The 16,361-nt window shown below is 45.3% G+C and overlaps 1 protein-coding gene across 9 annotated transcripts in view; it reads right to left on the reverse strand.

Annotated features, from left to right (window-relative positions):
• fam120b (family with sequence similarity 120 member B) overlaps positions 1-4,898 on the reverse strand; it is a 199,709-nt gene extending 194,811 nt beyond the window's left edge. For 4 of the 9 annotated variants that reach the window (XR_009515199.1, XR_009515201.1, XR_009515200.1 and 1 more), the window contains exon 1: positions 4,496-4,771. The gene's annotated coding sequence lies outside the window, so the exon portion shown is untranslated. The other 5 variants (XM_059986517.1, XM_059986516.1, XM_059986521.1 and 2 more) reach the window with 3 other exon arrangements.
• Between the last annotated feature and the right edge of the window lie 11,463 nt (positions 4,899-16,361).

Raw genomic sequence — 16,361 nt, forward strand, 5'->3', positions numbered from 1 at the left:
TGATGGCGGAATATAGTATTAATGGTAAGACTCTTGGCAGTGTGGAGGATCAGAGGGATCTTGGGGTCTGAATCCATAGCACACTCAAAGCTGCTGTGCTGGTTGAGTCTGTGGTTAAGAAGGCGTATGGCGTATTGGCCTTCATCAATCGTGGAATTGAATTTAGGTGCCAAGAGGTAATGTTGTGGCTATGTAGGACCCTGGTCAGACCCCACTTGGAGTACTGTGCTCAGATCTGGTCGCCTCACTACAGGAAGGATGTGGAAGCCACAGAAAGGATGCAGAGGAGATTTACAAGGATGTTTCCTGGATTGGGGAGCACGCCTTATGAGAATAGGTTGAGTGAACTCAGCCTTTTCTCCTTGGAGCGACGGAGGATGAGAGGTGATAGAGGTGTACAAGTTGATGAGAGGCATTGATCGTGTGGATAGTCAGAGGCTTTTTCCCAGGGCTGAAATAGTTGCCACAAGAGGACACAGATTTAAAGTGCTGGGGAGTAGGTACAGGGGAGATGTCAGGGGTAAGTTTTTTTTTAACACAGAGTGGTGAATGCGTGGAATGGGCTCCCAGCAACGGTGGTGGAGGCGGATATGATAGGGTCTTTTAAGAGACTTTTAGATAGGTACATGGAGCTTAGTAAAATAGAGGACTATAGGTAAGCCTAGTAATTTCTGAGGTAGGGACATGTTCACCACAACTTTGTGGGCCAAAGGGCCTGTATTGCGCTGTAGGTTTTCTACGTTTCTAATTAATTAATTTTTATATTTCTTATTGAAATTTATAGTACTTTTACGTATTACACTGTACTGCTACTACATAACAACAAATTTCAGGACATATGCCAGTGGTATTAAGCCAAATTCTGATGGTTTCTACAGATACAAGATATAGTACCATGCCATTTGAAAAAAAATGCAGTTCTACAACTTTAAAGCTCTATCCCCTACATGGTCAGATATGAGCAGTAGCTGCCACCCCAAACATTGAATGTTTCATAATTCACTTATTGAATTTAAAACAGAAAATTATGAAAGAAACAACCCAAGATACCTACTGAGTCATCACCATACATTGGTTAATCAGACCACCAGGTTGTGATCTTTCTCCCTGTACACAAACAGAAACTGAAAGAGAGGATCCAGTCCAAAAACTCATGTAGCCTTGCTCTGATGAAACAGCTCTTCCTACACTACATCAATGACTGCATTTGTGCTACTTCTCTATCTCTGGACCCACTTGGTGGTGCAATAACATCAGCACCGGACTCCGGAGCGAAGGTTCCCGAGTTCAAAACCAAGTTGGGTTGAGCTTCGAGCTAGCAACTCGGCCTCGTAAAAATAAAAATAGCTTGCTAGGGAAACACTGTCATGACGGTGCCCTGATAACTCCACTGCCAAGTTAAGGGCTATTCTTCTTCTTTCTCTGGAGGCAGTCTATATACTGAAACCTTCTATAAGCCCACTGATACTCACAATTACCTGGACTATACCTCTTCCCACCCTCTCACTTGCAGACATTTTTAACCTCACCCTGCTTCAACCTGAGGATCCTACCTGCTGAGCTTGTCAACTTCATCAATTTTGCATCCAACTTCTACCCTGTCCTCAAATTTACTTGGTCCATTTCCGACACCTTCCTCCCCTTTCTCGATCTCTGTCTCTATCTCTGAAGACAGTCATCTACTGATACCTTTTATAAACACACTGATACTCTTAATTACTTGGACTATATAGCCTCCCACCCCGTCACTTGTAAAAATACCATCCCTTTCCCTCAGTTCCTCCACCAGATCTACTCTCTGAATGAGGCTTTTCATTCCAGAACTAATGAGATGTCCCCTTTCAAAGAAAGGGGCTTTCCTTCCTCCACCATCAAAAATGGCCTCAGCTGCATCTCTTCCATTTCGTGCACATCTGACCTCACCCCATCCTCCTTCTGAGACACCATGGATTTCTTCTGTCCTCATCTACCATCCACTAGCCTCCACATCAGCACATTATTCTCCTTACCTTCCACCACCTCCAACTGGATCCCACCACCAAGTATATCTTTTCCTTATCCCCACCCCACTTTCTACAGGGATCACTCCCGTGTCCACTCATCCCTCCCCACTGATCTCCCTCCTTGCAAGCAGTCCTGATGAAGGGTCTTGGCCCAAAACATCAACTGCTGTTCTCTCTTCCATAGATGTTGTACGGCTTACTGAGTTCCTCCAGCATTTTGTGTACTTTTCCTTAGATCCTGTACAAAACAGCTTGTGGGTGATTTGCAGACATTTTAGCCTCTCCCTAGTTCAATCTGAGGGTCCTACCTGCTTTAAGACCACCATCATCCAATACTAAGGAAAAAGCAAGGTAATGCCCCTCAAAGATTATTGCACAGTGGTTTTGACATCTACCATCATGAAATGTTTCAAGAGGCTGTGTGCATTAACTTCAGCCTCCCCGATAACCTCAACCCAATGCAACTGCCCTACTGCTGAAACAGGTCTATAGCAAACACCAACTCCCTTAACCTACACCCATCTCTGAAGCATCTGGACAATAAAGCCTACATTAGACACACACAGAATGCTGGAGGGACTCAGCAGGTCAGGCAGCATCTATGGAAAAGAATAAACAGAGTATGTTTCAGGCTGAGACCCTTCTTCAGAACTGAGAAGGAAGGGGAAGATGTCCAAATAAAAAGGTGGTGGAGGGGAAGGAGGCTAGCTGGAAGGTGATAGCTGAAGCCAGGTGGTTGGGAAAGGTCAAAAGCTGGAGAAGAAAGAATTTGACAGAAGAGGAGAGTGGACAGTAGGAGAAAAGGAAGGAGGAGGGGGGCCGGGGGAAAGGAATAGGTAGGTAAGAAGAACTGAAAGGTCAGAGTGGGGAATAGAGGAAGGGTGGGGAAGAAAAAGTTTCCCCTCATGTTCCCTTTAAACATTTCATATTCCACCCTTAACCTGTGACCTCAGTGGAAAAAACCTGCTTGAATTACCCTATTTATTCTCCTCATAACTGCCAACGTCAACCACCTCAATTTCGACACTCTCCTCTCCTCTTCCAACATGACCACTTCCGAACTACACTGTCTGTGCACCAATCCAAAGCTTACCACCAAACCCACAAAGGGGGTGCTGTTGTTCAAGGAGGACCCCACTCCACACCATCAGAGTACTGTCTCCAATATCATCACTGGCCTCATCTACTCTGCAGAACCCCCACCACTGCCACCAAACTCATTGTTCTGCAACGCCACACTGCTCACTTCTACCTCCTACCCAAGGTCCACAAACTGGACTGTCCAGGTGGCCTACTGTCTCTTCCTGCTCCTACTCCACTGAACTTGTTTCCTCATATCTCAATTCCACTCTACCCCCTTGGTTCAGTCCCTTCCCACCTACATCCACAAAACTTCCCATGCCCTTGACCTCTTTGGTTCCCTGGCCCGACCAACTCATCTTCACCATGAACATTCAGCCCCTGTACACTGCTATCCCCCCATCAGGAAGACCTCAGAGCCCTGAACAAAAGAACCAGCCAATCCATCTAGCAGAACTGCTACTCCTCCTCAAAGAGTACAGACGACATTTTGGGCTGAGACGTCGACTGTATTCTTTTCCAAAGATGCTGCCTGGCCTGCTGAGTTCCTCCAGCATTTTGTGCCTGGTGCTTGAGCCTCCACATCCAAAGCATTATCCTCTGCAACTCCCACCACCTCCAAAGGGATCCTACCACTAAACATATCTTTACCTCCCCACTCACTGTTCCCCACAGGGATTGCACCCTCTGCAATTCCCTTGTCCATTCATCCCTCCCTGCTAATCTCCCTCCACACACATCACTAAGTGGCACATAAATGCTACACCTGTCCCTAGACCTCCTCCCTCACCTGCATTCAGGGCCCCAAACAGTCCTTCCAGGTGAGGCAACACTTCACTTGCTGGGGTTGTATATTGCGCCCGATGAGGCCTCCAGTACATCGGTGAGACCCGTTTGTAAATTGGGGGACTGCTTCGTCACAACCACCACCATAAGCGAGACTCCCCAACGGCCAAACATTTTAATTCCAATTCCAACATGTCATTTCCAAGATAAGGCCACCCTCAGGGTGGAGGGGCAACACCTTATATTCTGCCTAGATACCCTCCAACCTCATGATATGATTACCGATTTCTCTTGTTCTTTAATCTCCAATATGTTACTGTACGACCACAATACCCTGTGTAATGACTTCATCCTTATGAACAGTATGCAAGATTCTCACTGAATCTCAGTACACGTGACAATAATAAAAACAATTCCAGTTCCAGAAACTCAGCCAATCAAGATGTTCTTTTGGAAGGAAAAAAAACATTAAAGGTTTCGGGTCAGCTACCTTTTCTCAGACTGGTTGTGAGGAATGCTCCCTAACTAGAACTACTTAATTGGTTCCTCCTTCCTCCGATACTGACCGAGTCCTTACAGTATTTTCTGTTTCATATCTGGGTTTAATTACTTTGTTATTGTCTTACATTGGTTTCACCTCAGTGCTAGCTCCACGACAAGTGCGGACACATCTGCCCATCGACCCTCGAGAGAGAGCCATTTGCTGGAGGCGTAGCCGAGCTCAAAGCCGGGGATTAGTGGGAACGGCCTACAGGCCCGCCTGCCCTCCCTCTCTCCTTCCACCCACTTGCCGCGGAAAGGCGCCCACTCTCCGGGAGCAGCTCTCAGCCCCATGTACGAAGAGACGCGGGGCCAGAGGTCTCTTCCCCGCGGAATGCACCGCCACTGCGGGATAAACCCAGCTCTTGCCTACCTGCCGCCACCGTGCGCGCCACAACGTGCGGGCTCCCGAGCCGCCGATCGCGCCCACAACGTGCGGGCTCCCGAGTCGCCGTCCGCGCCCACAACGTGCGAGCTCCCGAGCAGTCCCTGCCGCCTGCGCCCGCGCGCGGTCCAGCTGGCTCCCCCTGGTGGTAGTTATCGCGTTTCTAATTCCCGTTCCTCATAACCTCATACAGAAAATTCTGTGTTGTTGCTCTGCCGAATCTCTCGTATTTGTGCCGTGGTGGCCTCTCTCACTGGGGCTCAATGTGGTGCTCAATCTCACTGTCTGATCCTCCTTTTTCCCTAGGCAAGAGCTGGGTTGAATTGGAAACAGGAATTTTACGTAGAACACCATTGACTTTGGAAGCCTAAGGTAAAAGCTGGAAGCATCCTGCAGGTTGGGCAACATCAAGCAACCTGCTGGAGCGGAGCAGCATTGTTGACCATATCCTGGATCAGGCCTGAGAAGAGAGATGGCCAGTGTATGATTGTCAAATTGATAGATGACTCCTGGTGAAGTAAAAGAGGTGTTAAAACACATCAGTCCAAACAATCATAAAGCACTAATTTACACCATACTGTCCCAAGGGAACAGCATGCCATCCCTGCTCCTGGGATGAAAACTGAGCCACTGGCTAAATTACTAAGGGCACAATTTAAACGAAGGCTCAACTATAGCTGAAGGCAGAGGAATGAGGACAGTACCTATGAATAGCAAGGTACAAAGCTGACTCTTGTTTTATTCAAAAAATTCTTCTTTTCTGGGCAGTTTGACAATGTGTTACATACCCCGTAGCTGGGTGTCCGAGAAGCAGAGAAAGAAGAATCCGTTGGAGTCTGGTGGTACTATATTCAAAAGTGCTTATTAGTAAAATAAGAAAAATCAATAACAATAGTGCAAATATATAGGTAATACACATTAGCAATAATAAACCTAAAAGTGTGGGAATAATAATAAACAAGCTCTATCGATGTCTAGGGGATAATGAATTGTCATACGTCAGTATAAAGTTCAGTTCAGTTCATACGTGCTGAGGTAGATATTGGTTGTTGTGTTGTAGTCATTGGAGAGAGAGAGAGAGAGAGAGCAGTAACGGCTACAGGCAGGCAAACCTTCCTTTACGTTCTTGATCCATTGAGTCGTTGTTGTGGCCATTCAGTTATGACCCCTCTGTCCTTCAGCTAGACCATTCTTCTGTGGTGGACTCATCACTCTGGCATGAGTGGACACACACACAGGTCCCCACCTGCCCTGCTATAACACTGTGAGTTTAACTGACCAATCTCTTTGTTCAGTCTCCGATGCCCCAAACCTTCCCGTGGGTTCCAACACTCAGTCAGTGCTCAATGGTGTGTCTGAAGGGTGTCTCCCCAGACCTCACTTCTATCCCTACTCACAGGGCCTCAGTTGTCAATCAATTTTGAATGACTGTGTCCATCAGACCAGCCCACTCCAGCTGTCCACTGAGGAATTTTAATGAACAGAATGGTATAAGATAAATAACCCTCTCAGAAGTCAAAATACAGTGAATCAACAAGTCTCTCTCCCCTCTCTTATCAGCAGCAAATGTTCTTGCATGTTCTCTTTCCCATCTCCCTCTCTCATGAGCAGCATAGCAACAGTAAAGGTTTGTGATTCTCTGGGGTGGGGGAGGGGGGAACATGGGCAACTCTGCACCCTTCTGCCCATCCTTCATACTAAATGAATGTGATGGTAGTGTAGGGGCTAGCATGACACTAATACAGCTTGGACATTGGAGTTCAGAGGTCAATTCTGGCACTGCCTGGAAGAAGTTTGTACATTCTCCCCATGAACTGTATGAGTTTCTTCCAAGTGCTCTGGTCTCCTCCCACATTTCAAAAGCATACCGGTTAGTAGGTTAATTGCCGTTGTAAATTGTCCTGTGATTAGGCTGGGGTTAAATAGTAGGACTGTGGGCTCATTGAACTGGAAGGGCCTGTCCTGTGCTGTGTTCTTAAATTGACAAGACCACGACCAGTGGGAGCAGAATTAGGCCATTGAGTCTGCTGTGGCATTTCATCATAGCTGATCCAATTTTCCTCTCAGCCCTCACTATAAATAAATAAATAAAACTGAGTTACTCATCTGTAAAACTAGCTAGTCTTAAATTTATCCCCCATCTCCTCCTAAAGTGCAAATTTACTAAAGCTCATCCAGAATCAATATTATAATGTGACAATGTACGATGTGATTTCTATGCCAGTCTACATAGCTTAATGACACAGTTCACAGTGCTGGAGGAACGCAACAAGTCAAGAAGCATCTATGGAGAGTCAATGTTTTGGGCTGAGCTCCTCAATCAGGACTCAGTTTGAAATGTTTCCGTGGATGTTGCTTGACCTGCTGAGTTTTGTCAGCTTTTTGTCTCTGTTACTCTGTATTTCCAGTGTCCGAACAATCTCTTTTGTTAACGACCCACAGAAATTACTCTGAAGCTGTGAAAAGTAAAAGAGCTGTTTTGTGGATGATTAGGGTCAGCCTAGCAGGAAAAATGAGGGAAGTGAGCAAACATAACTCTGAGGAAGAGCAGAGCTTTCATTGCAAATAATCTTTCTTTAAATATCATCCCAGCATTCTTAACATTTCTGTGAGTAGGTGACATTAACGGCCAAGATGATCAGGTGTCTTATTCAATATTGACTTTGATCTATACTTGGCTAAAGAGCTCTTCTGGTTGGATTGAAAATTACCACAATCCTTTGAGTGAACTGAATTACTAGGCTCTAATTTTTGAGATTGTAGCTCTTTGTTTTGCATTCTTCCATTAAAGCAAAGATATTGTCATAATCAATGCAATGAAATATTTAACTTAGGATGCAGAATGGTCTCAGATTTGCTGAAAGAGACTGGAGAAGCCAGGTTGTTCTCCTTTGAACAGAGAAAGGAGGAAGGCTGAGAGGTGATTGTGATTAGTGTACACAATAGTGAAGGACCTAGATCACATAAATTTAGAGAACCTGTTTCCGATAGCCAAATGGCCAAGAACCAGCAGACAAAGGTACACAGTGACTGGATAAAGAAGCAGGGACATGAAGAGGAAGAACTCTTCAAGTTTAAGTTTATTTATTATCAATGAACATATATGTCAGCATATACTAGGCTGACATTCATTTTCTTGCAGGCATTCAGGGTAGCTACAAAGAAACACAATAGAATGAATGAAAAAACTACACACAAAGATGGGCAACCAACCAACTGTGCAAGTACAAAAATCAAATAATAGTGATAAATAAATAATGTTGAGAACAAGAGCTGAACAGACCTTGAGAGTGAGTCCATAGGTTGTAGAATCACTTCAGAGTTGAGGTTATTCACACTGGTTCAGGAGTCTAATGGTTGAGGGGTAATAACTGTTTCTGAACCTGGTACCTCCTTCCTGGCAGCCGTGAGGAGAGAATGTGGCCAGGATAGCAGTGGCCCCTGATGTTTTTCACTCCTTCAAGAGATGATGGAAGCAGATTCAAATGTTGGTTTTTGAAAATGATTCCTGTGGGAAAAGTTGCTAGACTATGGGAAAAGAGTGGGGGCAGGTGTCTATAGATTATTCTGAAATTAACAGAGTGGGTAGAATGGATGCAAAGGCTTCCTTTTCTGTTGACTTTTGGATAAGTCTTTGAATCCTGATGTCTTTTATAAACACCTTAATCAGGTCTTTCTTCAATTTTCAATACCTGAATTGATCTTCCCCTTCCCATTTTGTTGCTTGTCTCTTGGGGACTTGTTTTGGCACTAGACAGACTTGGCATTTTCAGTGAAGGGCTGAATTACCGTGTAGTGACTGCGTTCAGATCCAATTTTCCCCTCAAAGATCTGACCCAATTGGAATGTTCACCTACTCCACAGACCTCTGACATGCAAAGGTGAAACTGAAGAATTAGGAGCAATTCCTTTCTGAAAGAATAATTCAAGCTGTAGTGTAAGTGACAGTGACACGCTTAGATACTGGAATAGCTTACACAGGTCGTGATCTACGTCCAGAGGAAGTTGTTCAGAAACGAGTCTGGCTTTGTCAGCATCTGCGCTCGGAGTTTGCTTGGAAAGGCTCACAGAAGAAGTAGAGACCCACAAAATCCTACAGGCCATTAGGTCCAAAGTGGCCGCACGCTCTCCTGCTCGCTCCCTATCTGGCTCAGATATTGTGCGGTCGGGGACCGGCAGATAAGCTGGTAGAAATAAAACCTTTCGGTAAATATTTCCATCCGACGAGATACTGATTTTGAAATATGCTGATTCCGCCCTCCCTTCAGAAAAGGAATGGGAGGGGTTGTAGAGTGGGAGGAGGGCTTTCGACCCATCGAATTCACGCCGCGACAGATTTTTATGAAACAAATGGTTGTGTTTAAGTTCGAAGTTGGTTAGTTTATCCCTCTGCCTCTGATGTCCTGTCTCCCTTACACTGTGCTCGCTGTGCTGTAACCGGAATCTGTCTCCACAACGTTTAACGGGAAAGCCTTGGCCTGAGTTTTATTTTGTCGGTGGTATTTTCCTTCTGTTTTCGCCTTTCCCTTCTATACACCACCCTACACACAAACAGCGCCTCCTGTTCATTACCAGCACTCCGCACCAGCATTTCCCCACAACAGAATCGGACGCTTGTGTGCAAACGCAGAAACAGATGCAGCGCGCGCGTGTTTGTGTATGTGCGCGTGCATGTGTGTACGCATGTGTGTGTGAGTGTGCGCGCTTTTGTGTATGTGCGCTTGTGTTTCTGTGTGTGTGTGCCTCTATATGTGTGTGCGTGTGTGTGTGTGTTTATGTGTCTGTGGGTGCGTGTGTTTGTGTGTATGCATGTGCATTTCCCTGTGTGTGCTTGTGTCTGTGTGTGGGTGCGTATGTGCGTGTGTGTTTGTGTGTGTTTGTATGTTTGTGTCTATTTGTGTGTGTCTTTGTGTTTGTATCTGTGTTTGTGTGTGTTTCTGTGTGTGTGTCTGTGTGTGTTTGAGTGTGTGTCTTTGTGTTTGTATGTGTGTTTGTGTGTGCACGTTTGTGTGTGTGTGTGTTTGAGTGTGTTTGTGTTTATTTGTGTCTGTGCTTGTGTGTGTCTCTGTGTGTGTGTTTGTGTGTGTGCGCGAACGTGTGTTTCTGTGTGTGTTTGTGTATGTGCGCCTCTGTATGTGTGTTTGTCTGTTTGCGTGTGTGTGTGCGCATGTGTGTTTTTGTATGTGTGTGTGTCTGTGTGGGGGGAGAGGTGGCGGGTGATGTTTGTGTGCGCATGTGTGTTTTTGTATGTGTGTGTGTCTGTGTGGGGGGAGAGGTGGCGGGTGATGTTTGTGTGCGCATGTGTGTTTTTGTATGTGTTTGTGTGTGTGGGGGGGGAGGTGGCGGGTGGTGTTTGTGTGCGCATGTGTGTTTTTGTATGTGTCTGTGTGTTTGTGTGTGTGTGGGGGGGGAGGTGGCGGGTGATGTTCGTGTCAGGAAGCACATGTCCTAAGACATCGCGAAGAAAGCAGTTGCAGGTAACCGGAGGGAGTAAAAAGAAGAACTAACAGTGATATCTTTTGCTACCTTCCCTCACATTCATTTAAATGGGTAGTGCTTGTTGGCAGAGATAAAACGGCAGTATGATTTCCCAAACCAATTCAACGTTTCTGAAGAAGGGTCTCGGCCCGAGAAGTCCTCTCCACGGATGCTGCCTGACCTGCTGAGTTCCTCCAGTATTTTATATATATTGCTCTGGACTTCCATCATCTGGAGGTTTTCTGGCGTTCTAAACGTTCCTGTGGCCTTTATGTGTGCTCACCAATATCTAATTTTGCAGAATCTTGTGATCTTGAGCACGTATGCCTATCATCCTCAGAGGAGACAGAGTACCGAAGAGCTAAATATGAATGTGTCCGTGCACGAATCTGTATTGTACTGATGCTGTGTTGAGTCCCGATGAAGGGTCTCGCCTCGAAACGTCGACTTTCCAGAGATGCCGCCCGGCTGCTGAATTTCCCAGCAATCTGTATGTGTTCTCCATATTGTAGGGCAGCGTTAGTGTCCGCACATGCGCGAGATTGCGTGTTCAATGTTCAGGTGCATAAGTGTGCACGCCAATTTGTTGGTGTATTCATACACATCAGCGTGGGCATTCCGGGCATGGCGCTCTCCAAACTTCCAGTGTACTTCCGCTCTCTTGTAGTTTCAGATCAGTGCGAAGAGCCCGTTCTCCGTGGAACCTCTGACTTGTTACAAGGAGGTTCCAGAGTCAGATTTAAGTTTAATATCACTGTCCTATGTCGTGGAATGTTATTTTGCGGCAGTGCTACTTTGCAATACATGATAAAAACTATTACTTACATAAAAACTATGTGTAAGTTAAGTAAGTAGAGCAAAAGGAGAACAGAAAAGGAAAAAATAAATAGCGAGGTGGTCTCGTTGGCTTATTGGTCATTCAGAAATCTGATGGCGGAGGGTAAGAAATGGTTTCTACAACATTGAGAGAGTGTGTTCAGGCTCCTGTACCTCCTCCTTGAGGATAGCAAATGAGAAGAGGGCATGGCCTGGGTGATAGGGGCCCTTAATGATGGATGTCGTCTTTCTGAGGCATCTCCTTCTGAAGATACCCTCGATGCTGGGGAGGCGAGTGCCCATGATGGAGCTGGCGGGGTTTGCAACCCTCTGCAGGTTTCTTTTCGATCTTGTGCAGTGACCCTCCAAACCCGATGATGATGCAGCCAGTTGCAATGCTCTCCGCGGTACCTCTGTAGAAATTCGGCGACAGAAGCTGCGGATGAGGCTCGTTTGAGCGAACCACGGGCCCGCGTGGCACAGGCTGGCCCGGCCTGTGTGGTGCCTCCCGTCTCTCCTCTCTGCCTCCCTCATTTCATTTACAACCTATCTTTAATTAGGCGGAACTAGCCAATGCTAACTCCTAAAGAGAACGTAAAGAGAAGAACAACCGAATTACCTCTTAGAAGGTTAGCTCTGTGTTAAAATTGAAAGGGCAACAGGTGGAAATTAAATAACTTTACAGGTTGGGTTAAAGGATCTTTTAAGAGCAGATTTAGGGATTAGTCAGATGTTATTGCTGGTATAAAATTAAACAGCGTAGAGCTCTGGGGAGTGTAGTGATCTGAGAGATTAATATATTGTGGAATTGTGCGCACAATGCCTCGCTATTGTGGTGATGTATGAGAGAATAGTGAATGGGATGGAACATATGCAGCCTGTCACCGCAGGTGCCGACATCTGTTCAACTCGAGGCAGATGCTTATAGAAAGCGATGGAGTCTCCCCGACCCCGGCCCGTCCCATTCAGAGCCCATTGCTCTATACTTAGTGAAATAAATCAGATCACATTGCACAGCAATGCTAAGTCAACGGTGCAAATATTCTGTAAACTATCGGAATTCACTCTGGATATTAAAAAACGTGTCGAGGTTGCCAATATTTTGGTTGTAGTATTATTGTGAGTTAGAAGCGGGGCGTGCGGTGCCAGAGAGACTGTTTTCCGTTATCCAAACACTTCTACGCGAAGGTTGATTAGTACGAAAAAAAAGTAACTACAAACACGCATTAAACAGCGCAACAATTACACAAACACCTGCAAATCCCGGCGCAGCCAGATCGAGCGATTAAACAAACCATTTTCCCTTTAGTGAACTAAACATTGCATAATTAGCGGGCGACTTTCAATAACACAACCAGGCAATGGTAGTGCAGAGGAAATGTTGAATTAAATGTATTGATATATCGATCTAGGGATCTCTCCCCCCCCCCCCTCCATATGGCGTGAAGTTGCCCGGTGCTTTTAACAATATGTTCACATCGAAGTTAAACTGTATAAATAAAGAATTTGCTGGGGTAAATACAAACCTAGCGGTAAACTCGCGTCAAAGTTTGAATTTCACAACATTGCAGCCGCAACTTTTAATCGGCATTTCATTACTGGATTTTAGATGCTTTGAATGTGCCGAGATACAGATATAAAATGCTAAGGATTTTTAAAAGAAGCGCTGTTTTTCGTCATGGCCGTAACAACGAATGATCATGTTTAGTAAAGATTCCTTTTGTTTTTCTATGTGAAAATAAATCAGGGATAATATGCAGAGTAACACACAAAACGCTGGTGGAATTCAGCATCTGCAGAAACTCTTGTGTTAGAGATAACGTGCACACTTCCAAAGTGCGGTAGCCTGCACTGGCGCTGCCAATCTGTTAGCTGGGAGCTAATTGTAGCCTGGAGTTATGCGCAATCCTCTGTCACAAGTGGAAGGGGTTCTTCCAATCAGGTTGAGAATTAGCCCCGGAGCCGGCAGATGTTGCGAGCAGACATCGGCACGCGACCGCGCGCAGCTCCGCAAAAAAACTCAGCAAATAATCTGAGTTTTCGTTTTTATTGTGTTGGAAGTAAGGAACGGTACACACCAGTTTATCTTTCTCACCTCATCCCTACCTTTTCTCATATTCTCTATCCCTTAGGCGGAAATGAATGAGATTTTTTAAAAAAAATAGAGATCAGGGAACACTCTGAATTGGGCAGCCGGGGTGTATAAAGACACGTAGTGAGCAGCTGGTCTGGTAATCTGATCTGGGGACAAAAAAGGAATGCCCCCTCGGTTCTAAGATCACAGGTAAACATACCAGTTTTGTTATGAAAATGAGTCCTGCGACTCGCCGCAGCAGATGATTTTCGATGGATGGCAGTGTTTGAAAAGGTAGACAAGAGAGCTTTGTATCTCTCATCTGCTTTCCCCTGTGCAGGATGAGCCACGCGACTGGCGCATTCATATTGTAATTAGCACATGCCGGGCACCAGCTCGGAGACTTTCTGCCCAGTTCCTCAAACTGTTAAAAAAAATTGAACGAGGGGGTCAATTTAAGAATTATTTTCGATTCTAGCTCCTCCGCCTACCACCACAGGTGCACCTCGGATTATTCTGGTTGTTTACAGATAACTTGCAGCAAAACCGCAACAACCTAAGCAAAATTGTCATTAAAGCTTTAGACAATACCAGCGCTTCACTTGAAATGAATTCCATTAGTGCCGATGCTAGGGCGTGCTCTTATTATTAAAACCTCTGATTCTCTTCAATCCTCCGATTCTGACCTCACCATATAATTTACTATTTTTCTCTTTTAAGACACTCACTCAGAAATATAACATTTTAAAGGCTCTTAAAGTTAAATTTGAGACTGCATAATCCTTGATTCAGCCAAGCCAAACTCATTGACAAATCATCAACCAAAGGCATCTCCAGCCTCTTATAACACTTTTCAAAATAAGAATTCCAGAGGGTGGATATTATACGATTATACTGTGGTTGTTTAACACTCTATCGATAGGACATATCATTGAATTTTTCTGCCTCGCCTCATAACAAGCATTTAGCTCTGTGCGATTACACACACACACACACACACACACACACACACACACACACAGATACACACACACACACACACACACACACACACACACACACACACACACACACACACACACACACACACACACACACATCTTCATCTTCTTCGGCTGTCCATCGATTTTCCATGATGACTGAGACCGGCAGTTGCCCATGCTGCAAGTCTCCCCTCCACCAAAGGTACAGCTTGGCACCAGTGTCGTCGCAGAGCAATGTGAGGTTAAGCTCAAGGACACAACGCAGCTAAGGCTCGAACTAGCAACTTTCAGATCATTAGACCGATGCCTTAACCACTTGGCCACACGCTGTACAAACATATACACACTTTTATACACACACACACACACACACACACACACACACACACACACACACACACACACACACACACACACACACACACACACACACACACATCTACAGCATCTGCTAGAGACAAATTACATCTTAGACTCCAGGACTGAATGTTTGGGATCCAATTTAATGCTAGGGCAATAAATAGACAAGTAAGTTAGCTGACAAAATATACACATTCAAAAGGTGCACCATGTAGGCAATACAATGTTTTCTCTAACAATTTATTTATTTAATCTGAAAATTAGACTGTAAAACCATAAGACATTCGAACAGAATTAGACCGTTCAGCCTATCGAGTCTGCTCCACCATCCCTTCATGGCTGACTAGTTTCCCTCTCAACTCCATTCTCCTGCCTTCTTTCCGTTACTGACGCCCTGACTAATCAAGAACCTGTGAATGCTAACATTACATTTGCCTTCCTTTACCATTGACTCAACCGGTAAGTTAACTTTTAGGGAATCCTGCACAAGGACTCCCAAGTCCCTTTGCACCTCTGATTTCTGAATTTGCTTCCTGTTTCAAAAATAGTCTATATTCATTCTACCAACATTCTACCAACTAATTTCAGTGGATTTATAGATTTGTTCTCCTAATGTTGAGAGAGAGAGGGGGGGAAGGAGGGAGGGAGGGGGAAAGAGAGAAAGAGGGAGGGAAGGAAGGAAGGAGGGAGAGAGAGAAAGAGGGAGGGAAGGAAGGAGGGAGGGAGAGAGGGGAAAGAGAGGGTGGGAGGGAAGGAGGGGAGAGAAAGAGGGGGGAGAGAAAGAGGGAGGGAGAGGGGGAGAGAGAGGGAGAGAGAGAGAGGGAGGGGGAGAGAGAGGGTTGGAGGGAGGGAGGGAGGGGGAGAGAGCAAATCCTTTAGTAATGGCCTATCTGAGCCATATGTCATTTGCCATACCGTTACAGGTTATTTTGAGCGTGCTTTTGAGTAGCACTGATCGGAGGGTCGCATTTGCAAGTAAAGTCATACAGAGACATGCCATTTTCAGTGGAATAACGCCATTTGTTCGGAGCAGATGGTTGGCTATCTGCTGACCGCGTCTGAGGCGTGTCGTACCCCTTGAGATCGAATCCCCAAGGGTTCCTCTTGTCTTGATAATGAAAATTAAACTGGGGGAAGAAAGCGGAATAGTTGGACCTCGAATCGCCAGAGCTGCCCTCTCTTTGTTTCCGTAGTTACTGGTGGACAGGAGTTAAACTACAACAGGCTCTGGCAGAACCACTTAAGTTAAACAGTCTCTGTCTCATTCTCCACCTCCCTCCCGTTCTGAAACGCAGGTTCGGCCTTCTAGGAGGAGGAGGAAAGAAAAGAGAGCTTTCTGCCTGATTTCACGAAAACAGAATCGCGTGGCATAAATTGAGGCTGAAAAGAATAAGTGCACTGGCAAGGATTGCCGTGTTTTAGTGTGCCTTTCAGTCACGCTCTGCCGCTGCAATCGGGAAATCTGTACCCCGTCAATTCAACAAACGCATGCTGGGCGGTTGAGAAAGGCACATTTTTTTTTTGTCGTGTTAAACCCTTGCGCGTGGAACCTATTTACACTTGAATATTAATAAAATTGCGATGCGTTACGTTTTTGCAATGCATTAACTTGCAAGCCATTATCTGGGGTCTGTGTATTTTTTAAAAAAAATCTCTTTGGAAGACATTGTTTAGAGGGGCAAAGAAAGTCTTTTGAATCACTTGTTGCTTCCTTTTATAAGAGTTAACATTACAGCCGCCGCATCAGCATTCTCTCTTTCCAAAGTCAATGTTTCTGCGATTGGCTCGAGATAAATTGAGTTTCTCCAAGTCATTGCACGCCTGATGTAAAAGTAATCCGGTCAGATGAGTCATTA

The sequence above is a fragment of the Hypanus sabinus genome, chromosome 12 (genome assembly GCF_030144855.1).
Source record: "Hypanus sabinus isolate sHypSab1 chromosome 12, sHypSab1.hap1, whole genome shotgun sequence".
In the NCBI taxonomy this organism is placed as follows: Eukaryota; Metazoa; Chordata; class Chondrichthyes; order Myliobatiformes; family Dasyatidae; genus Hypanus; species Hypanus sabinus.